The sequence below is a fragment of the Vombatus ursinus genome, unplaced genomic scaffold (genome assembly GCF_900497805.2).
Source record: "Vombatus ursinus unplaced genomic scaffold, bare-nosed wombat genome assembly UNPS02014812.1, whole genome shotgun sequence".
Classification (NCBI taxonomy): domain Eukaryota; kingdom Metazoa; phylum Chordata; class Mammalia; order Diprotodontia; family Vombatidae; genus Vombatus; species Vombatus ursinus.
The window spans coordinates 59885821-59905602 of NW_020954590.1; the positions used below are offsets into that span (position 1 = coordinate 59885821).

Below are 19782 nucleotides of genomic sequence, written 5' to 3' on the forward strand. Positions count from 1 at the left end.
AGCTCTAGAAAGTTTTTATTATATATAAGTATATATGATATATGTGTGTATTTATATACATTTATATGTATGTGCACATGTGTATATATCATATATGTATATATCATATATGTATTGTGTGTGAATGACAGGCATCACTGTAAAGGAACATATGGAGAAACTAATCAGTGCAATCAGGTAGTTAAGTGCTACATATGCTAACAGAACTATGGCCTATGGAATTTCATCTGAACTGCCTCACACTCCCTAACAAACTCTTAAACTTTGGGACACTAGCAAATTGCAAATTCAAGGATAACATTAATTGTCCATTTTTTTTCCTAAAAATAATATTGAATATCATTGTAGTCTAAAGATTTCTTTGTTGGTTGACTTTATAGAAGTCTCCAGTAACTTGATTCCTGCATTATAGGTAACAAAGTTTTTGTCTGTTTGTTTGTTTTCATACAAAGTGTCCTCCTGGAGTGACCCTTTGCTGAGGGTGAAGATGGGGAATTACAGGAATGAGAGCACTGATGAGAGCATTGTCCCTTAAATCTGGGAAAAAAGGTCAGAGTGAGAAAAGTAGGATTCCATCCATATAGGAAAGACTGACTGATAACTTGTAGGAGGCAGTTGAAATACTGAAGATAGAGTACAGGAGTGGAGGCACAAATGGAGAAAATGAGACACATCAGGCCAAAAATGGGAAAGTAGAGTGAAAATAGGTTGCCACCTAGCCTGGAAAAGCTCCTCTTGCCTTTTGCCTGCATTTTTAAGGTGGTCAAACATGAATCTATTTCAGGGGGCACACAGTACCCCAAAGAGCTGAGTGATGTCAAAGATACTTGTATAGGTACTGACTTTATCCTTGTCCCTGTGGGGCCAGCTGGTTTAGTACAGGGTTGAGGATCTCAATGAAAAAATAATGCCACAGTTACATCAAAGACAGCCAGATCAGGTACCAAAAGAATCACTGTGACTGCTCACAGCTCCAAAAAGGAAGGACAACTATTCTGTTCAGTCTTGGATATCTTACTGTGTGTGTATGTGAATTAGGGTTAAGTGACTTGACCATGGTTACACAGCTAGTAAGTGTCAAGTGTTTGGTCTGAGGCCAGATTTGAACTCAGGTTTGGTCTGAGGCCAGATTTGAACTCAGTTCCTCCTGACTTCAGGACCAGTGCTGTATCCACTGCGCCACCTAACTGCCCCTTGGATATCTCTTGCTGGAGAGCTGGGGAGAGAGCATTGGCTTTCTACCTCAACTCCATCACTTCCTTCCTGGTTCTTTCATCTTCCTTTCCTTGAAATCCATTAGTTCCCCTTGAACAATTTATGACATACTGTAGTTGGAAGCCACTAGATTTCCCTGGACATAAAGAAGAAAGCATGGATGAGATGCTAGATGCTGAAGGTACAGAGGATGAAGAAGGAACTCCTGAGACTCAGGCCCAATTATATAGAAGCTTACTAACAAGGAAGACTGCAGAGAAGGGATCTAATGTCTCCTTGTAGAGGGTGATTATAGTGGATTGATGTTTGCCAAATAGGTTCCTCACTGGCAAATTGATAGCCAGAAGACCTCCAACAGTAAGCATTGGGAAAACAGCAGAAAGGATCAGTGCTTTAGCTACAGAGGAGATAGCCACAAGAAGCGTGGCCTCTGCATACAGAAATAGGGCAACGAAGTGTTCCATGGTGGTTCCAAAATGGTCTAAGATGTAACTTTTGGGGAATATCATGAAGTTTTTTGAGAAGGAAATCAGGGGAAAGATGGGAAAACTATAAATCCTGAACATTTCATCCTGCCTGCCCTGTGGCATTGCTTGTCTGGTTGACCTGCTGCTCACAAAGACACTCAAAATAGTGGTCACTTTTTGAGAATGAACACCAACTAAAGATCAGCCTAAAGCAAGCAATACATTGCAGTAGCCCCATTAGGAGGATAGCGATGAGAAGCAGTAGTGCCCTGTGGAGTTGGAACTATGTTATATTCAACTGGCTTAGCCATCACTCAATACCCAATGTTCTTCCTTGAAAAGATGCCTTCTCTTCATGTACTTATTTTTGTTGTTGGCCCCAAATTCCTAGGGGAGGATATATCTCCATTTCTGCTTCTTTCTTAAAGTAGAACTGCCTTATTTTTTGTGCTCCCTTAGCTCTGGGCACTAACCTGCCAGGTGGACGGGATCTTTAGATCCTTTTCCTTCTTATGGGAAAAAATATGTTTAAACTTTGGCATGCTCAACCAGGTAGCACAATACAGTGAATAAAGCACTGGACCACCATTTTGAAACCATTCCACCTACAGCCTTTTGGTCATCCTTCTCACCTCCCCTCTCTACCTACAATCCCAATGGACTCTTAAAATATTTCCCTGTGCTTTGATAAATGAGGTTTTCCCTCATCTTGCCTAGAACAAATAATACGTAACTTTCCAGTCGTTGTTTCCAGACTATGTATCCTCATATGTGTCAATCCTCAAAGCTCCCTTTCTATTTCTCCTCGTGCATTGTCTTCTCTCATTAAATGCAAGTTCTTTGAGGGCAGCGGATGTCTTTTGTGATTGTATTTGTATTCTCAATGCTTAGTATTGTTCCTGGCATTACCTAAACCTTGAGTTATTAGTGATTTTTCCCTTCACAAATTATGTTTACTTATCCATATAGATGTTGTATTTTCCAATACAGTGTAAAGAGTCCTTCTTGAAAGCAGGGACCTTTTGTTCTTTGCTTGCTTTGGTATCACCATGGCCAACTCAATTCCTTTCACATGGTAGAAATTAAAGAATATTAAATAATTTAGTGAATTAATTCATTATTTTGTTTGCAAGAAAGTCTAAATGAGTGAAGGGATGAATTTTCCTCTGAATCATTCAATATTACGTCAGTTGAAGGGAGTAGAAGGAAAGAGGAACATGTTGAAAAAGAGAAAGGCATATTCTAAAGGCTTTTCTCAAAGAAATAATTATAGTACCTGATATTGATCTCTATAGTGTCTTATTTTCATCTTATCCAAAGGTAATTGGAGAAGAGTTTGAAAAAGCAATAATTCTGAAGAGAGAAAAGCCTATGGAAATTGATTCAACCTCCACAAAGATGTCATAGGTGATTTTGTGGCAAGAATTAAGTTTGCAGTTGATTTCAGGGGAAAAGATAAAACTTTCCTAAAGAGTTACATGAGCCTTTGAGTCTTAACTTGTTTGACCTACATTTGACTTCAACTGAGAGTAATGCCTTGTCAAAATGTGACCTCTCTGGAGAAATGAAAAGAGAGACTGTACAAATATCTGTAGAACTTATCTTTTGCAAGGGGTGTTAGTGGTCCAGTCCCAACTTACACATGAGGAAACCAGAGGTCCAGAGTGCTAAAATTATCCTCAGAGATCACTTAGTTAATGGAAGTGCCAGAACTAGAATTTGTGCCTCCTGCCTCCCAGGCCAATGCTCTTTCTGTCATTTTATCACTGCTGTTGGCTTCTTCTAATAAAATAGCAGCAAAATGCAGGAAAATCCTTTTAAGAAGATGTAATAATACTTTTAAATATGATCTTCCATTTTGATTTATTTTAATTGCCCTTTTTTCCCCTCCTAGACCAAAATAGAAAAGACAAGTTCTTTGAGAAATACAGTACTTATAGTCTTTTTTGGCTGAAATGTAAGAGTATGATATTATTATGTACATTGTGAACTATTTCCTCTACTTAACCTATCATGCATTTTGAGGGAAATTTATTTTAGAATATTTTAAAATGCACTTTTAAAAACTGAATGCAAAACCATGCTATAGTTATGGAAGGGATAATTTACTATGTAATCCTAATCAATCAGTTAACAATCAATTTATGTGAATATGAAATTTTAAATGAGTAAATAAGATTAATTAATCTCTCTGATTTCTTTACCAGGAATGCATCTCTTTGAAGAGATTGAGAAAGAAAGTGATAAGGTTGGATGGGAGGATCAGTTATGATTATTGTATGAAATAGCATTCAGCCAATTAGTAAACTCAGTTCAAGTGTGTCCATACCAGTAGTTGAAGTTTTCAAGTCTAGAATGAAATATTCCAGTTACAGCCGAGTTCCGGAGATGGAAATGCTCTTAGGTGGAGAAGAGTTTCTCCTTTCTTATTTCCCTACCTCACTCTTCTCCAATCATTTTTATTGACCCTATCATCATAAAGAAAGGTTAAGCAGTAGACATTGCATCCAACCTGGAACAGAAAGCAATACGCTAAGTCCAAATATGGACACAGACAGAAACAAAATGTAAGGGCATTTATATATCAGCTACTATTGATAGATTCTGTGTAAGGGCATTTATATACCAACTACTATTGATAGATTCTGTGTAAGGGCATTTATATATTGCCTATTATTAACAGATACTGTGCTGTTTTTTTTTTGTTTTTTACAAATTTATCTCATTTGGTCTTCATATGAACCCTGCAAAGTAGGTCTTTTATCATTTCTATTTTATAGTTGGGGAAACTGAGTCAAACAGAGGTTTAAGTGATTTGCCCAAACTCACTCAGCTAGTAAGTGTCTGAGTCCAGCGGTGAAGAGAAAGCTGACCCCGAACTCCAGAAAGGGATTGATTTTCAGAATCTAGCAGAGAATTACAACCAAAATGAATTTCATTAGCACATTTCAAAGAGAGAAAAGGTCTCCCTATGCTAGAATTTGATACCCCTGTGCCTTATGAGTTCTCTACACACATACTTCACAATCTTTGTAGTTTAAATATGAGCACATTCATACCAAGTACCTTGTGTGCACAGTGGAAGAGTTTCCCAGTTTGGTGGCTATTTTCTATCAATTGTTCTTAGCATACAACCTTTGTCTAAAACTTAAATGAGGCTCCTGGTTCACAATTAATGAGAAGCATACCACTGGAGACTCATAGATTATTACCTATCCTAGAAATTACATATCCTAGAAACCCTAGCCCCTCAGAGTTACCTCTACATCCCTCAGGGGAGAATAGACAGCTACCCTCTGGTGACCTAGCTCACCAGTAGGACTGGGAGTTAAGGAAGTAGGCCAGAAAGAAGTGCTTCATGTATAATGAGCAAGGTCATACATGCTCTATGTTGAATAATGTAGTTGAAAGAACACTGGATATGGCCTTATGAGATATAGATTCTGACCTTTTCTGTTCCTCTTACTTCTCCCAGCCTGGGCAATTCTGAGTCTCTAATTGCTCATATCTAAAATGAGGGGATTGGTCTAGAGCAATCCTTTGAATTATCTGAAACATTGACCACATTAACTAAGTGTGAAGATTTCCTTGGCACTTAGTTAGCTACTACCTATCTGATCAACTATTTCAGGTTCAGGATGCCTTTTGGAAAGCATGGCAAATTAATAACACCAAAAAGAAAAACTGTCTGATTTAACTGAGATAAAAAGGAACATGTAAACTTAGATTGCTAATGTTCAGTCACTTCACATAAATAAACTACATAGAAAGGAAGTTTCTTTTTGCATATATATGTTTTCAGGAAAAATGAGAAAATAATTATTTCTCAAGATAGAAGGAAATTATACAAACAAATGGGAATGTTGGTCAGGTGCATGACTTTTCTAGAAAGAGACAGGTGTTACAAGTGTTAAAAGTAAGATAATGTACAGTGTAGAGTTTTGTAAACTGACTCTGTCTCTCAGAGTTTCAAAAATGTGGAAAACAAAGCAAGAGAAAATGCCTCCCTCCACACTGTCTCTGGAGTATCTCTGAAGATTTCTACATGACTAAGATTTGGTTCTCCTGTGCTGCTGCATTCACTCCTTTATCTCCTTCCAACTTACCTCTCATCTCTTTCCCATTGGAAAGATGAAGCTCCCAGGTGGGTTTTAATAGAACAAGAGAGAACCGAGTCAGATCCTACCCCACAGCTGGTATGCTCTGCTCCATTATGAGTTATGGATCATTGCCCTACACTTTCTGATCATTTCACTGATGGTGGTGTTTCCTTACATGGACTTCCAATTTCCACCAACTCCTGGGGTTACTTGATTAAAGAAATGCATGTGCTTTTACAAATGAACAAAAGCACTTTCAAGTTAGAGTGAATTCTTTTCTTGTCCTTGAATTCTTCAATTACTTAACACTGAAGAGAACAGTAGCTTCCCACAAAGCATAAAGATAATTGAAGAAAGAACCACTGTATTTTCCTCTTTAACAGCAATCATATTTAGGTTTAATAACTATCATCTAAGAAAACTATTTTTGAAAATTACAATTATTAACTTGGAGTATTCTCAACCTTCTAACATGCTTCTCAAGTAAATATGATTATCATTTGTTATAACCTATAGTAATAAATAATCAAACAATGTGCATTAACTAAGCATATACTATATGCCAGACATTTTGCTAGCCTCTGGGGACACAAATGCAAAAATGGTAAAGTCCTTCACCTCAAGGAGCTTATGTTCTAATTGGTGGAAGGAGGGAAGGATACTGAGGGGATATATCCTTTTCATGAATGTGTAAATATAGGAGGCATTCATGATACTAGTGTCTGGAGCAATATGGAATGGCCTAATGTGAGAGCTAACATTTGAGCTATGATTTGAAAGAAGCTAGCTTTCTACAAGATGCAGCTGAGTAAGATATGCATTTGAGGTAGTGGGAACCACCTGTGCAAAAGTAGTAGCTATTCTGTAATTCCATATTGTATAAAGATAAATAAAGCAAGGACTCACTAACAATAACAAAGATAAAGGAAAGCAATCATATCAAAGGCTGTATAGAAAATGCCAGCAAAGAGGCATGATACAGGGAGACTGCATTTATAGTTTCATCAGCAGGAAAATGAGAGGGAAAAAATGAACATTGATAAGTAATTGCAAGTTAGATTTCTATATGGGCTCAAGACAGTAATTTGAACAGTTTATGTTTTCCTCTGTGACTTTGGCAAGAATCAGTTAGTTGCTTATCAAAGGCAAATCAATGAGCAAGAAAGTTATGTCATATTCAGAAGTAAGGAAAACTCTTTTTAATCACATCATTAGTTGATCAATTCAGTACTAGATAAAGCCTTACTCAGGAAATGCTAGTGGACCACCTTTTATTTCCCCAAGCCACACTAACAAAGTTGGCAACAAGGAACATTGCTGTGTCAGGTAGATCCAAGAACTGGTAGCATGAATCATAGAGAATTTAAAATAAGAGTTCCAGTAATTATGGAGATCAAGAGGAAAATACCAAGGAATTGTAGAGATGGGAAGCTAGTTATGTATCAGCCACTGTCAAATTGCACACATCTGCAAGTATATACAATGCAGGCTAGTATTGCCATTAGAGGAGAAGATTATTTCACTGGAAATCATCTATTCTAGAAATTATCAGGGAGAATGAAGAGTTTATTGGAAAAAAAGGATTCCAAAAGGAAAATAAGTAAGAAGAAAAAACTGAAAATGAAGAAGGGAATTCTCTCCTGTGCCAGGCAGATGGGGGATAAAAGAATGTAATAGAGAAAATAGAGAACTAATGATTCTTCCATGCTATATATTATATTTGAAACAACTTCCATAGAAGATGAAACTGTACCTTTTGAGGAAAATGAACAGCTGCTGGTGCCCTAACAAATTATTGTAAGAATATGCAATTCTCTCTAGGATAATTATCCAGTTCTTTAAGAGGAAAAAGAAATGTCATTCTAGTTAGGAAGTTTCTGCTCAGGGGTTACTGAGATTACCATATATTCCAATCAGAACAATAGGAATATTCTCCCCAAAGAACATCACTACAAGTGATGCGTGGAAGTTATATAGAGAGAAATTTAGGTTGGAGGTGAGGAAAAATCCTTATATATTACAGCTGTCCAAAATGGTAATGAGTAGTGACTTCCCTCTTACCAAAAGTCTTTGAGCAGAGGGTAGATGATCACTTTTCTGATATGCTCCAAAGTTACTAATGATCTCTTAATTACCAAATGCAATGAATGGTCTTTTCTCAATTGTCATTGTCATTGTCCTTGACTTTCCTGCAGCCTTTGAAACTTTTGATCACTCTCTCTGAATTGATACTTTTTTTTCCTTTAGATTTTTGGGACATCAATCTCCCTCGGTTTTCCTCCTACCTATTTGACTGCTCCTTCTCTGTCTCCTTTGCTACATCCTCTTCTAGATCATGTCTTCTATCTATAGGAGTACCTCAGGGTTCTGTCCTGGCTATTCTCTTCTCTTTATGTACAACTTCACTGGGTGACTTCATCAACTCCTTTAGATTTAATTATCATCCCTATACTGATGATTCTCAATTCTACCTATCCTGCCTCAAACACTCTATCAATCTCCAACCCTGCATCTCCACCTGCCTTTCTGAAATCTCAAATTGGTTATCCAATAGACATCTTAAACTCAGTATGTCCAAAATGGAACTCATTATATTTCCCCCTAAAACTTCTATCCACCTCCTACAGTCTCTTGCTGTAGTGGGTAACACCATTCTCCCTGTTCCTTTAGGTTTGCAACCTAGGAGTCATCCTAGATTCTTTACAATCTCCCATCCCCGTTGCCAAAGTCCATTGATTTCACCTTTATAACACTTCTCATAATTGTCTCCTGGTTTTATGTGACACTGCCACCACTCTAGTGCAAGCCCATATCACCTATTCATGGATTACTGCAACATCCTGCTGGTGAGTCTGCCTGCCTCAAGTCTCTCTCCACCCCTATCCAACCTCCACTCAATCACTAAAGAGATTTTCCCAATGGGCAGGCTCAGTCATTTCACCTTCCTACTGAATAAACCCCCATGACTTCCTATTGCCTCCAGGAGCAAATTTAAAAATTTGTTTGGCATTCAAAGCTCTTTATAACCTTTTCCCATCCTACCTTTTCCAATCTTCTTGCTTTCAATATATCTTCAATACATCTTGCTCCCTGACATGTACTCTTCAACCCAGGGGCTCTTCCACAAACACTATTTCTTGGTTCCAGGCATTTTCTCTAAATGTCTTTCATGCCTAGATTACTCTCTTCCCAACTCTAGCTATTAAACTCCCTGACTTCTTTAAAGCCCAATCTAAAATCTCACTTTTCACAAAAAGCTTTCCCCAATTCTTCTTAACTCTAGTACTTTCCCTCTTTTAAGTATTTCCATATGATGCTTATATGTGTATTGTTTCTATATTTTCACATATTTATATATTGTCTCCCCCATTTTATTGTAAGGTCTTTGAGAGCAGGGACTATCTTATACCTCATTTTGTATGCCCAATAGTTAACATAGTGTCTGGCACATAATAGGTACTTAATAAATGTTTACTGATTGGTTGATTGGTATACATAAGTAAAATGGGCAGCCTTGGTAAATGTCTGTACTTTTCCTTCAAAGGGGACCTCCAAATAGAGATTAGATGATAACCAATTGCTGTGAATGTTACAGAGATGTTTTCTCTTCAGATAATTAGGGACTAGATGACCTCTGAGGTACTTTTCAATTCCGTGATTCAATGAAAAATACAGCTTGATTTGAGACCTAAAATTGGAAAAGGGAATTTCACAAATGTATGCTGAATTTACATCCACAAAGGAATTCAACAAGGGACACAGACTTCCCCCCACACATGAATGTCTTGCTTGAAGGCATTGTTCTGGTGCTTGACTAGAAAAACAAGATGATGATTGATGGCAAACATCTCATCCATTTGCTTTTCACAGATGACTGTGTCTTGTTCTCAAGCATCTTTCTATAGCTCTAAGAAAAACTGTAGCAGCTGCAGAAGATATATACACTTAAAAACAAATCCTGAATTAAAAAAAACATGAATGGGAAATGATGAGTAATGATCATGGTTTCCAGTCACTCTCTACTTTAAACTCTATTAGAAATAGAAGAAACAATGGAAAATAATTACCTTGGTCACTACTGTGGTAAGATAAGATCATGGGTGGTGAACAAATTAGAAGACACAAAGCTATTTGTTTTAGTTTACACTAAATCTTGAAAATATAATAATGTCACATTTTTATACAGCTTTATGTTTTCAAAAACATTCTGTTTTCAATGCCCTTATGAGCTTTACTCTACTCATTTTAAGGAGAAGAAATACAGAGATCAGAAATGAAAAGTGAAGCTAGTTCAGAGCCCATTTCTGCAATTTGAACACAGATCTTCTGAAGCTAAGTCCAGTGTTACAAAGAGTCAACTCCATTAACCAAAATATAATCCAAGAATATCCAAATATTCACTACAGGGGGTCAACAACTCAATGATGTCAGGTACATTTGAGGCAGTCCATTCTGTAAAACAGCAATGGAGAATTGACAAGGATGAATAGAAATAGAAGGAAAAACCAATCAACATACTAGATCAGTGATGTCAAACTCAAATAGAAACAGTGCAGGATATATATTGACTTCGAAAACAAATTCATAAGAGTAAGTGCAATTGATCAATTGATAAATAGTTTAAGAATATGAACAGAAAGTATGCAAGGGAACAAATACAGTTTATCTATAAACATATATATTTTTGATACTCTAAATCAGTCTTATTTAGATGCAAATTAAAGAAGTTCTCAAATGCCACATCATATCCACCCCAGTGACAGAGATCCACCCCCACAAAAAAAAATGATGAATGTTTAAGAGGCTGTGGGATAACAGGTGCAGTACGAAGTCTTGGTGTACCTGAAAGTATGGGTACAATCATTCTGGAAAGTAACTTGATAGGTATACCACTGCTAGGCCTATACCTAAAAGAGATCAAAGAAAAAGGGAGGAAGTGTTGTAAATGTTAAAAAAAATGGTATGTACATACATATATACATACAGATATACATATTTCTATAAATATATGTTTATATATGATTTTATATAGCTTATGCATATATGATATCTTACATATGATATGTATGTATATATGCATATATGCATTTATAGAAGTTCTTTCTGATAAAAAATTGGAAACTAATGGGGTACCCAATAATTGAGGAATGGCTGCAAAATTGTGGTATAGGAACATCATATAATACTATTATGCCATAAGAAATGATGAAATATATTATTTCAAAAAAAGATATTAAAATATATGAATTAAGAAAGAAGTTAGTAGAAATGGGGGAACAACTTATAACATCAATATAATAAAAATCAATAACTTTCAGTACATTTATAAACTGATGAAATATAATATGAGCAGAACCAGAATAATATATACCAAAAATATTGTAAAAACAATTTTAAAATCTGTATAAACTATATTCAATGGCAATTCATGATCACAGAGGAAAGATGATAAAACATGCTCTCTATAAAAAGAGGTGATGGATTTAGGGGGCAGAAAGTGATATCTATATCTACATTAATCTACATCTAACCACATTTGTATGTAGCCTTTAAGGAAAATTGTTTTGCTCACAATATATATTTATTAGAAGAATTTCTTTTCTTTTCCAATAGGGTATAATGTTGGAGAAAAAGAAAATTGATTTCAGTTATTTTTTTAATAGAAAAGTGTGGACATGCTATAGATGTGGAATGTTTTATGTACTTTCAGATGAAGTCATCATTTTATTAATTTTACTTAACTATTTACTTTGTTACAAGAGAACTCACAAAGTGGGAGTCATCTGTAAATATTAGGTAAAAATAAAATGTTTAAAAATAATGATGCATATTAAATCATAATCATCTTGGGTATATATGTATATGAATATACATATAGTTATATCATTACTAATTATGTTTTAGTGAGTGCAAAACTGTTTTTGTGGCATACTCAAAATCAGGAAGAAATCAATTTAAATTCTTCCTTATACATTTTCTAGTTTTGTAACACTGAGGAAGTCACTTAACTTCTCAGCCTCAGTATCCTAATCTATAAATTGGGGACAATAATGCATTTAACTCTTAGGATTGTTGTGAGGATCAAAAAAAGTATATTTAAAACTTTGCAAAAATTATAGCATGATATTAATGTTAGCTATTATTAAAATTAGAAACATTATTTATTTCACTTTTATCTCATCTATTTAAAATCCACATATTTGTACATATTTTATAATGTTCTTGACATATTAATACAGCAGGAATAGGGACCAGATTGTTATTCCTTTAGTATAAGGAACTTCTTGTAAGAAACTTAGGATCAGGGGGCAGCTAGGTGGTGCAGTGAATATAGCACCAGCCCTGGAGTCAGGATGGACCTGAGTTCAAATCCGACCTCAGACTAGACACTTGACACTCGCTAGCTGTGTGACCCTAGACAAGTCACTTACCCCCAATTGCCTCACAAAAAAAAAAGGATTAGGGAGGGGTGGAATGGAGACCTCTGCTTTAGAAGGAAACTTGTTGGGTTAAACTGGTATTATGGCTACCTGTCTTCTAGTTTCCCTATCAGGATCTTATTTAATTAAAGATGCCTGCATTTCACAAGCTTCTTTCAATTTCATAAGGCTCACATTTCACAAGGAGAATGAGAATTTGTAGACAGTTGGACAGATAATGACTTTGCCTTAATGAGAGACATCAATGTACTTCTTACTATTTTTTTTTTTTTTTGGTCTGCAATGTCTCCTTTTTACTTAAGGCATCAATGTCTGGGACTCACAAAGGGAGGAGATCAGTGACAAGGCTCTTTTTGCAATGTGTTCTTGTATAGAAAATCTTGCCTTTCAGGAGGCTAGAAAGTTCCCGGTCCATATGCTAACCCCCAAAGCAAAAATCAACACCCGACATTTCTTGATATTTACAGGTAAGATTTAAGGACTTTAATGGAAAAATGAATACACACACACACACACACACATATATACATATAAGTAAATATATGTATACTTGTATATGCAGAGACAGAGAGACATGCACATAAATCAGTTTGGTTTTAGGTTTTAAGATGATAATTAAACTTCCATTAAGGTATTTTCACTATTTTTGCTAGTCTCGACTTTTGAGGATTTATTTTATTACCTTTTGTTCTTATTTCTTTGAATTTTTACTATTTTTGTGTTCCCATTGTCCTTTATGTTTTAGCTGGCTTTTAGCTATATCTTTCAGTTCTTTTATGTTTCCAGTTACTATTTAATATTTGAAGATTTTATACATATACAGATTAAAATTAAAATAATATTACTTTTAAAAAGAACACAATTCCTTCTGATGTATTAATTTGTTTTTTTCTTCTGCTAACTCATACGAGCACAGGATGATGGATTTGTAGCTGGAAGGGCTTTAAAGTCCATTTAATATACTCCTTCATTTCATAGTTGAGGAACTTGAGGCCCAGAGAAGTTCAGTGAATTTTCCAAGGTTACATCATTAGGAAGTCACAGAACCAGACTTTTAACCCTGTTCTCAGTTCCAATTCTAGCTACCACACCACTGTATTATGCTGCCTCTCCAAGATACTGAGAATGAAAAATCAAGGAATCCATAAGCTTAAATTCTAGTCATCCAAACCATTTCTTCTGTGATGAGTTAAGTGAGAAGAAGGATATGTATTCTTATGATATTTTTGCCATATTTTACCTTTTTCTAAACAAATGTTGATTCCTACATTCCCCCTACCCACCCCAAATCCATTGGTGTGTAGTGTTCAAAGCTACAACTATCAGTATATGCTTGCTTTCCTGTTTGAAAACACAAGTGTGATATTTTGCCTATTTGTTTTTGTATCTTACAAAACTCTATGACATATATAACCATATATAGAATTTTATTAACTAAATCATGGAGTATTGACATCAAGTAAGATATTAAGCATGGAGAACATGTAACTGTCAAAAGGATGTCTTGAATAAAATTTAAAAAACAATTATTGCTTCTCTATTGCTGACAAAGATCTTGGAGCACTCTTGATTTCAGACAGCATTATATTTATTTGATCAAGCCCTGAAACATTCACAATAAGATCTATACATCATAAAAGAAGAAAATGCTGTATCCATCAACACATACACAGAGACACACATACCCATAAAAGTGTGACCTGTACAGGCTGTAGCCTACAGTTGGATAGGCAGTCTCTCTGTTTAGCCTTTTGAAATGAATATCTAGGGAAAGGAAACAAGGAAGGATGGAAACAAGGAAGGATGAAAACAAGTATTTTAGTGTATGCTGTGCACCAGACACTATAGTAAGCACTGGGCATACACATACAAACAAAATGAAAGAGTGCTTACCTTCAAGAGAGTTGAAAAATAGGAGGACATTAGGGGAGGTGGGGAGAGAGAAAAGGAAGGATGAAGATACCAGTGGATGTGGCATTGTTTTGGAATCTGGACGCCAAGAACAATACTAGAAGAAGAATAAAGGTCAGCCTGGCACCTCCACAAAATTCCTGCTCCAGAATGAATGGCTCCATGGGAGAAAGGTGTGGGCTTTTCAAAGGGATGTCACATGTTGTGAAGGCCACAAGAGTGTTTGGACATTTGAGATCAATGATAACCTAGACTTTATTTATTCATCACAAACATTCTTTATCTGTTACTGTTATATTATGCTTGTACCAGCTAGGCAAGTATCACTTTCCTTATGGCATAGATGCAGACAAACGTTTAATTAAATTAAGTGACTTTTCCAAGGTAACACAATGGATAACAGAACAAAGACTAATGAATTTCTACTTAATCATAACCTAATGTAATTCCCACCATATAATGTTGCCTCCTAGCAAAGAATTTAATATACACCTGCATCCCCTTTCTAAAATTGTATTCTGTGTTTTCCTACTTTTTCAATTTATTCATTTACTGATAGCATAATTATTAACCTCAAGAAATCCAGTATTTAAAAGAAACAATATAATTAATGTTCAAACTATTCACTCACCTAGATTATCTAAATTCTCTCTGTACATTTTATTATATATTATCAAAACTCGAAGTAGTTGGGTGATAATAAGAATGACAAATCTTAATTTCGTACTATGTACAAGGTACCATTTTTGATGCAAGAAAAATAAGAAAAGATTCCTGTCCCCAGGGAGCTTACATTCTCAACTACTCACAGACATGTTTACTAACTTACAATGAACTATTATGTCTTCTTCCTTTATAGAAAATCTACAAGGTTGCATCTACTTGAATGGTATTCATATCATTTGCCAAATTGGAATTTAAGATGCCGTTCACAATCCTTCTCAATGTTCTTTATAAGTGGATCTACTAGATAGGTTCCTTTTTGAATTTAGTTCCAAGAAAAATAAAAATGAAGGTATCCGTGAAAGAATCCTTATGCTTTCTACTGTCAGAAAGTGAAAACTATATAACTCAACCTGCTTCATGTCAAAATACCTTCTCTTTGCTTTAGACAGTCTTTACTCATCCTTAAACCTCTATTCTCTAACCCTGCTGGTATTACTTATCTTGAAAAGTCCCTGTGCTTCACCTAACCCTTAGTGCCAGTGGTGGCATAAATCATTATAGTAGAGAAAAATGGGCACAAGGAATGAGCTTCCTAAGGATTATATTAACCTACTTGTCCTAAATAGTTATAACCAATACCATTCTCTAGCCAAGGAAATTAGTAATTATCTTTTTTGAAGGGAGAGGGACATGTCAAACTTGTCATTTAAGTCATAAGTTCTGTGTTTGTTCTAACCTTAAATATAGTTCTCTACAATTTATCATTTTTATCCTGTGAATTAATTCTTTCTATAACAAAGTACAGCAGTTTGAAGATTGCACTTGGAAAATTTCCATGAACAAAATTAGCTTTTCCTACATGCCCTAAATAGCAACTTTTTTTTTGATAGAAATTAGTTTTGAAATTTTGTGTCAGACTCTCCTAGGACAAACATTCTGTTAAATGTTTTGAAATCTGTGTTCCCTTTTGGTGTCAGTAACAATAATGTCACTTGGTCCAATGAAAGGCACAATTAAATTTCAATCTTTTATGTGAACTGTACTTAGATGAGGCACACTGGTTTTCTCCAATAGGGAGAAACTAATTTTACTCTCATCAACTGTTTGAAAAGCTGTAAGGGACCCATTTAGCTCTGAATCCTAAAAACAATTTTCATTTGGTAAGACTGGGTGGAACACTTGAAATGAAATCTAAATATACTTGAATGTAGCAGGCATATAAGCATAAAGCCTCATGATGAGGATGGCAAGATGATAGAGAGTGCCTAGATCATTTAGATCCCAATGAGCATAAGTGACCTGTTAACTGCAGAGGTGCCTAGCAGAAATATTTCACATCTTAATTTTGGATGTGACTTGCTCATCATGATGAAGAATAATTGGAAATATTGATGATCCTTCAGAATAATATGCAGCAAATGTTAAGAAAGAGGCCTGGGCTCTTTCAGAATAGAAAAGAATTCCCATGTCTGCTGTCACAGTATCATCAAGATGTTGAATGTGATGACAAAACAGGATATATGAGAAAAAGCCTGTGTTGTATATTCATCAAGACATACAGAATTGCCTTTATTTCTGTCTAAAAAGTGAATTCACTTCTCAGATGACATTTTTAAAAGATTTCACAGACTCTTTAACGTTTTCAGTGATAATATCATGTATTTCTATAGCAATGTACACATAAAATTCCCCCATAATTCTGTGAGGTAACTGTTCCCATTTTACAGATGAGGAAATTACACTTTTTATAATAGGCACTCATATATTCACTAAGTTTGGTCTATATACTACCTGTAGCCACAATGAGATAAAAGAAAAAAGACAGCTTCATAAAATCATGAAACATTAGAACTAAAGTAAACTTAAGATATTATCTCAACTATCCCATTGTTCAAAGTCACATGGTTAGTGGTAGAACAAATATGAGAACCTCAACTTCCTGATTCCCAGTCCAATACACTTATTAGAACAGCATATTGTTTATCATGACTTTGAAGGGGAAAGCTCTGTGATCTAGGGATAAACAATTAAGATAAAAGGAAAGACTAAGGATAATATAAGCAATATTGGGAATGTTTTGTTAGAGCTAATATGGTCTGCAAAGGACATCTCATTCACCCATCTTATTTTAAAGTATAGGAAACTGAGGCCCCAAAAAGGTAAAGTTACTGGCTTAAGGTCACAAATCTGGTAAGTAGCGGCAGTGGAGCACTGGAATTGGAACTCATGTCTCCTGGTCCTGATTAATATGTTTATTTTGCTTCACCATTATATTTATTAAGTTTTCATGGTAATGAACAGTCAAAATTCAATACAAAGAAGTTAAGCAAGCATTTTTAATAAATCCCAGTTCCATGTAAGGCATTGATCTAGGTACTGGGAAAACAAAGACAAAAGCCCTCAAGAATATTGTTTTCTACTGTAGGGGTACAAACGTGTATATGAAACAAAAAGTAAAAGGAAAATTGAGGAGGAAAAGAATGCTATCAGCTGGGGGCAGAGGAAAAGGTCATGGAAGATTTCATAAGGGAGGTAGCATCTAAGTTGTGCTTTGAAGGATAACATGGAATCTGAGAGACAGAAATGAAAGGAGACCATTCTAGTCCAAAGAGGAGGGAGGCAGGTCTTGTATGAATTTAGAGGTTAGAGATTGAGTGCTGAATTCAGTGAAGAGTTTAGTAGTCTGCCCTGGCTGGATTGTATGGTTGTAAAATAGTGGGAGAGGGAGAGGGTAGTATGAAGTAAGACTGGAAACAGAGGTAGGAGTTAAACAATAAAGAACCTTAAATATCAAGCTAAGAGGTTCCAAGTAAAGAAATTTCCTCTATGTGACCCTCTTTCCAGAAAAGGAAACTACACACACACACACACACACACACACACACACACACACACACACACAAGATGTAGAAGATTATATATAATTATGTACATATATGTACATATCTACATATATACCTATTATACATATTTATTATATGTACATATACATAAGATAAAACATACATGTACATGGATTATTAAATATTAATATATACATGCCATATATACATACATATATACTTATACATATACATACATACATGCACACACACACATACATTTTATGAGGTTACCTTTGTGTTCTTCTCACCCCCTTGCTACAGATGGAACATAGGCTGAACTTTAAAAAAATGAAATCCTGATAGAAAATATACAATTTCTCTCCTTTAAAAGGGTTTTACTATTACTTCTAAAGATTATTATGAGGTAATATATGCAAAAATACTTTAATGAATTAAAAACTCCTATAGAACTACAAAGTATTTTTATTGGCCATAGAAACATATATCTAGGATGAATAAGACAGAATAAGAAGTCATGTTTCTGGATCCATAGACCTTTGCTGTTCTCTATATCACAAAATTAAAGTCAGAAGGCATATTTCCATGCCTAAACAATATAATTTTCATGCTAAATTTCCATTAAGTGAAGATTTTTTTTTACCTTTTTTTTTATAATTGTGACTGTATTGCTAGAATGAAAGGGCAAGTGCATTTATCTAGAAGTAAGTATAATTTACTACATTTCATAGAATTTTTCTGCACCACTAGTATACCAGCATCTAGTCAAAGCTATTTCAATGCTATGTTTCTCTTTTTACTTTATGTAACAGATATCCATAAAAAAAAAAGGTAGTTGGAGGCAGCCAGGTATCAATTGCTGAGAGACAGAATTTGAGCTATAGGTGCCATTGATAAGCTTTATGACCTTAGAAAAGTCAGGTAGAGAAGTCATTTCCTCAACTACAAAGTGCTTTGGCACTTGTTTTTCATACTTCAAGAACCAACGTTTTTATCCTTGTGGATAATCTTAATAATGATGCATAATACTATGGTCTCTTTGTGACTGTGAACATATTCATACACATGCTTACACATACATAGGTATATTCAAGTGTACATATACACATATATGTGCATATACATATATACATATATAGTGCTCATACACATGTATATATACATATACACCATTGTGTGTGAGTGTGAGTATAAATTTGCCAACTATTGGTAAATCCCCTTGATGATAAACTTCTCTAAAATTAGGCTGGTTCTCAGACAAGGACTTAATCTGGATTTATGCTTCAAGTTTTTCCATTTTGTTAGTGGTGACCAGTGGGTGATTGCCTTTGAAATCTTAGGATTGACTCCATGCTGCCATAAGGAATAAAGAATAATAATAATAGTTATTATTAATACTTAAGGAATGGTGAAAATCACAGTTGTACTATCTACCGCATAGGTAGGGATTTATGGGAAAAAATGGACAAAAGTCAAAAAGGGTGAAAAAGTATGCCTACATTTTGGCCTGTACCATTGGTATTAGCCATGTACTACAGAATTTTTAGAGTTAGATATGTCGATGTTATGGTAAAAAAAAAAAAAAGGAAAAAAAAGCAGCTCTCCAAAACTGCTTGATACACTTTTAAGTTTAATCTTCATTTTTCACATTTTCTCCACCATTTTCTTGAGTTTAGACAATCAATCAATAAATCAAACCCTGATCTGCAGCATTTACTCATTTCTGAGGGGCAAATTCTTACATTTACATTTAAAATTTAACAGTAAGTTCTGGAGAGCCATTTCAAGTGGGACAGTATTCCTCTGGGAGATGGGACTTCAATGACCACTTACTTTATCCCACACAAGAAAAGAATCTTCACTATAATATAGCTAAAAAGATGTCATATAACATCTGCTTAAGATCTTTATTGAGGGACTTTGCTACTTCTCCATTCAGCTTTCAGATAGTGCTAAGGCAGTTGGTGACACAATGGATAGAAGTCTGGGCCTAGAGTCAGGTAGACCTGAGTTAAAATTCAGCCTTAGCTACTTTGTAGCCATGTGATCCTCAGCAAGTCACCTAATCTCTGACTCAGTTTCCTCAAATGTAAAATGGGATAATATTATACCTCCCTTGCAAGGTTGTTGTGAGGATCAA

General features: G+C 35.2%; 1 pseudogene; it reads right to left on the bottom strand.

Moving 5' to 3' along the window:
- Positions 1-339: 339 nt before the first annotated feature.
- Positions 340-1993, bottom strand: LOC114053965 (annotated as a pseudogene).
- Positions 1994-19782: the final 17789 nt, after the last annotated feature.